Source organism: Etheostoma spectabile, chromosome 21, assembly GCF_008692095.1.
Source record: "Etheostoma spectabile isolate EspeVRDwgs_2016 chromosome 21, UIUC_Espe_1.0, whole genome shotgun sequence".
Classification (NCBI taxonomy): Eukaryota; Metazoa; Chordata; class Actinopteri; order Perciformes; family Percidae; genus Etheostoma; species Etheostoma spectabile.
Window position 1 is genome coordinate 19,292,271 of NC_045753.1, and position 5,740 is coordinate 19,298,010.

The 5,740-nt window shown below is 40.5% G+C and overlaps 1 long non-coding RNA gene across 1 annotated transcript in view; it reads left to right on the forward strand.

Annotated features, from left to right (window-relative positions):
* LOC116671342 (uncharacterized) overlaps positions 1–5,740 on the forward strand; it is a 17,219-nt gene that overhangs the window by 10,001 nt on the left and 1,478 nt on the right. The window contains exon 2 of the long non-coding RNA XR_004327244.1: positions 2,943–2,948. This is a non-coding gene — a long non-coding RNA (uncharacterized LOC116671342). The remainder of the gene's footprint in view (positions 1–2,942; positions 2,949–5,740) is intronic.

Consider the following 5,740-nt stretch of genomic DNA (forward strand, 5'->3'; position numbering starts at 1 on the left):
CCCCCCCCCCCCCCACACACGCGGATTTACATTTCAGGATTTTCTGGAAGTATTTTTGGAAATGTGTGAGTTGCATACTCACTGTATGTCACATGATATTATATTTGCAGAAAAGTGTAACAGTGTCGGAACGAAAGCTTTCACCTATTTTTTTAAATATCAACTTCATTACCAGAGCTAATTTAAACCATTTTTTTAGGATGTTTTCCACCTGTCTGTGCGCATAATTCCGTGCTGGACTCGAGCTGCTTGAAACCACAGATGATCTCATCCTCAACAAATCATTTAACTTTGTTAAAAACATTTATTATTCTGAATGCAAAGGCTGTAGGATTGTCCCAATCCATATCCGGATGACAAAATGAGTGCCGAGTGACAAATTGGTGACTGAGTGGCCATATTAAATAAATGTATGAATTGTTTATCTTAAACTATCCTGTTGATTGAGGTCTATTGAATGAATTAGTTCTGGCCTTACTATAAAAACAGTGCTTTTCAATTTTCCAAACCGATGCAAACAAATGCAAACATTTGCTGTTTCCATACTATCCATCTTATATAGTATAATGCTAAAACTGAATGTTTGGGAATTCTGGACAGTTGGTGGGACAAAACAAAGCATTTGAATACGTTACTTACTGCTCTAGGTAATAGTGACCGGCTTTTTCGTTATTAGCAGATGAATACAAATAATTGTAATCTGCGGCCCTAGCTTTTTAATTTAGAATTAATGTGTGGCCTTCCCTCTTTGTAAAAACCTTGTGCTTGGTGTGAAGAATTACATTTTGTTATAAAAAAAAATAAAAATTTAAAAAATTAAAACATTTTACAATGTTTGAAGAATGGAACAAACATTAAAAAAAAAATAATGACTTACAATAAATGCCAAAAACAATGTTTTGCGAACACCAAAACCTCTGTGTACTCATGGCTACTTGTGACAGCATACATTAAATACCAGTTTGGCTTAATAATGGTCCTGACAGACTAAACTCAATTTCATGCATGGTTTGCGGTAATTTTTCTTGTTTATCATCTGTTACATCCATATGTTTAGCAGTGTTGTGTATATTTAAAAACTTTTCTTGTGGTCTAATGGCAGACATGACAGTGTTCTTTAAGAATTGATTCTCATTTGGTGTGCTTGTCTTTTCTGTAACAAAGTAACCTTTTGAACTGTAGCAAACTAACACCTAAAAGTATTTGTTCATCTTTAGTCAAGTGATCCTCTGCTGGTTTTGAAACCTACGTTGGAGTTGTGACAATTTTTCGGGACTCCCGCGGTGGGGTAGTCAATTTCAGTGTTGGTATCGTGATAAGGACGATAGAGCATTGAAATCATTGAAATCATTGAAATCGCGGGAGCGGGAAGACACAAAAACATGTATTACCATGTGAGTGATTGATTTCCAAGAGGGGCTCAAAAGATATATACTGCTTTTGTAACTAACAAATTATACATGATATCTTTACCTCATTTATGTTTGTTTGAATGAACATCTATTGAACACAGAAAATTGGGTTGTCAGAAAAGGGACAAAGTGTTTTTGTCTCTGAACATTTGTGTGCCCAATAGCAAAGTTCTCTGGTCTTTTAATCTTGTGATCTACTTACAGATTTCAGTGTGACCCCTTTTGTGTGTCTCTCTCTCACACACACACACACACACACACATATACACAAACAAATCTGGATTGAAACAGGGATAATTGGTTTTGAGAGGGTGACTGACGTTTGTCAGTCCTTTTGAGCCCTGAACATTGCACTGAGGTTTCATCATTGCCTCCATTTCCTGTTCAACTGTGTGAGTATGCGTGCAAAAAGTTTTTTCTAAGAATAAAGTACATCCGTGTGTGCACAGAATGATGAGGACGGGTAAGGTTTTGTCCTCAGCAAGAGGGAGCCTGGGAGATGTCAAAAGTCATGATGCCCTGATGATGACACACCGTTTTCAGAAAATGAGATAAAAACAAGAAAATAGAATCCGTTTGAATGCAGACATGACCATAGTCTCTTGAACCACCTAGTACCCCTAAGGACTGCAGTTGACATCAAATCCCATAACCAAGACCTGCTGGATCTGAAAACTTCTTTCCCTTTCTTTTGCCAATTGAGGCAGCAGATACAAGGTGAAAACATAACACACAGCCTCACCCTATGTAAGACAAGCTTGTTGAAGCATACATACAATTGCTACATCCTGCAGAGTGTAGACAAAGAGCGACATCAGCATTCATCTAGAGTGTTTGAGTCCAATATCTAAATATGCTTTCTACTCTTTTAGCTCTGTTTTGGTCTCTACCAAGTGCTATAAAATGGTATACACACTCAAACCCAACATCACGACTGAACACATCACTATCTACAATGCAGGCAGCCTTAACAGATGAAAGTGATATTAAAATTCAAAGCACTGGATCCTGCTCTCTCGCTGTAAATACAGTCTCACAGTCCACAAACATTCATAAATGTTAATATAATTTCTGAGAAACGTTATTGTCCTCCTACAGTGTGCCATTAGGATGTGGGAAATGAGCTATGTTTCTCTATTTCCGACTGGATTATGTGCAACACTAGACATTTTTTATTTCTCCCACTTTGTCATACTGATTGTACAGTCTAGTGATTAACAGCAAAGTTCAGGCAACTGTAGTAAATCAACTTCATTTAAAAAAGAAAATGGTTCAACATTTTTAGGAAAAGAATGCTTATTTTCTTTCTTGCGGAGAAAGACGGCTAGCTTGGCTCTGTCAAAAACCTGAGGAAAACAGTTCCAAATAGATAGGAATAGATTTTCCAGTCTTTCTGATAATTCTCAGATAGCCGGCTGCTTGCAAATTTCTCAAAATGTTAAACTATTGCCTTTAGGCCAACCAGAAATATGGCCATCAAATTCAATACTGTGACATGAAATGGGCAGTCTTTACATTAGTGTAGATAAGTGTCAAGTAAGCGTTTAGTGTTGATGTAGTTTGTATTTAGTTTATATGTAGTTTCCAACTTAAGTCAATCCAAATCACTAAGCTACTTCGTTGTGGCCAAGTAGCACCTGATTGATGCAGTTGATTCTTTACTTGACTCTAAGTGCCAGGAGAGCACAGTCTGTAATTATGTTATGCTGATGCATAGCACTTCTGCTCTGTGGAGCATAACATACAATATTTCCCCTTAGCAGTGTGCGTTACAACAAGAGCCTGCAGCCATGCCAGCACCTTTGTGAGGCTGTACTTTAACACAGCAGCACTTTGGCAGAAATACTAATGTCAGTGTAGGAGTCATACAGGTGGGAAATGTATTGCATTTTTTTGTCAAGGCCAAGGCTGGGCTTGGGTAATTTAAGTTAAAAAAAAGTTTGCTCTCTTCTTCAATTAACAACAAGTGTTTGTCTCCATACAGGAACTGAAATTACCCAAGGGCAGCCTTGGCCTTGACAAAACAATGCAATACGTTGTCGCCTGTGGCTTGGAGGAAACCCACCTGTATGGCTCCTACAGTCAGCATGGCAACATGCTCACAATGACAAAGTGAACATGGTGACGTTTAGTAGGTGCAATGTTACTATGGCGGTCACCATCTAACTTAAAACGTTAGAATACCAACATTCTAGCACTTAAGCAAACAATAGCTATGGAGGATGGGAATCTTATTAGGTTTGTGGATTTTTGGTTCAATATCTAAAGTATTGGACAAATTAAATTATTACAATTCACCCTCAGAAGAACATAATGTGGACCAAATCTCACTCACATCTCACATCTCACATCTGTTGCTTGCGCAAGAGAAAGAGTCAGGGGATCACAAAAGTCTTTAAAAGTCACCGTCGCAAGAATGGCTAAAAATTGTGACACATAACTCTCAAATGAATAAATAAGCAAGGCTGTGTCCGTTTAAACTGCCTCCTGCTCAAAGTTGAAAAAATGACAGCAACCTGCAACTCTACGTGAAATCCCTACATATCATCTGTATCTACCAGAGGACCCAGCACCTCTGGATAAACCTCTTCGGCACTGTCAGATAGGTCAGTCCAATCGGCCAAGCTGGCAATTCACACCGAAGATATCCAGTGTTACAGAGGCCCATATCTTATTCTGCTTAATCAAACCACCGGCCAGGCCAGATGTAAAAAGTGTCATGGGAGTCTGGTTATGAAAACTGGCCTCTAGTGTCCCTCCAGCAGACCTCTTCTGCTTGGTCTGTGCTGCTTGAAGCTGGAAAGCTGCCACCTGACTCTAAAATCAAGCTGTGACCACAGTCCTGGCCAGGACAGCAGCTCTCAGCCAAAGACCAGAAGACGTCCACCGACTTCTTCTGAATTCCTGCCAGGAAAACTGCAAGGGGCCTTAAGCATGATGTCACAAGCAGACAGCTGCCAAGTTGTTTATTATCAGCACCCTGCCCCTGTATGAGAGACGTGATAGCAGATGCTTACACTTCGACAGCTTCGCTTCAATTGCTCGAGTCACACTGTACTTGTACTTGCATGAGACCCATTACTCAAAAAAACATTCCTTGTCAGTCTCCCCTGTGGCTTGCTGGGAGCTGCAGAGATGAAACCAAACACACACACACACACACACACACACACACACACACACAACGCAGAGTCTTATCAAAGTCAGTCCTCAACAACAACAAAAAAGGCCTAACCTACCTTTCTCAGGATACCTGCATGGACAGCTTGTGAAACATTATCCTCACAGAGGTCTAAGTGAATGCTCCAAGCTCAATTTCCACCAGATATTGACAAATTAAAGAGAAAAATCCGTAATACAATCTTGGTCTTTTACTCAATTTGGCCAATATACTGTGGGGAGAGCAAGTATTTGTTACACTGCTGATTTTGCAGGCTTTCCTACTTCCAGGAAAAAAATCCAGAAAATCACATTGTATGATTTTTTAATAATTAATTTTGATTAATAATTGACCAGGTTTGCACACACTGCATTACGGAGCCACTCCTTAGTTGCCCTGGCTGTGTGTTTTGGGTCGTTGTCATGCTGGAAGACCCAGCCACGACCCATCTTCAATGCTCTTAGAAGGAGGTTGTTGGCCATAATCTCGGGATACATGGCTCCACCCATTGTCCCCTCAATACGGCACAGTTGTCCTGTCCCCTTTGCAGAAAAAGCATCCCCAAGGAATGATGTTTCCACCTCCATGCTTCACGTTGGCTATGGTGTTCCTGGGGTTGTACTCATCCTCCTTCTTCCTCCAAACACGGCAAGTGGAGTTTTAAAAAAAGCTCTATTTTTGTCTCATCAGACCACATGACCTTCTCCCATTCCTCCTCTGGATCATCCAGATGGTCGTTGGCAAATTTGAGCAGGGGGACCTTGCGTTCGCTACAGAAATTTTAATCCATTATGGTGTAGTGTGTTACTAATGTTTTTTTTTGAGACTGTGGTCCCAGCTCTCTTCAGGTCATTGACCAGGTCCTGCCGTGTAGTTCTGGGCTGATCCCTCACCTTCCTCATGATCATTGATGCCCCACAAGGTTGAGATCTTGCACGGCAGACCGAGGGAGATTGACCATCATCTTGAACTTCTTGAATTTTCTAATATATGCGGCAACAGTTGTTGCCTTCTCACCGAACTGCTTGCCTATTGTCCTGTGGCCCATCCCAGCCTTATGCAGGTCTACAATCTTATCCCTGATGTCCTTACACAAGTCTCTGGTCTTGGCCATTGTGGAGGGGTTGGAGTCTGTCTGTTTGATTGAGTGTGTGGACAGGTGTCTTTT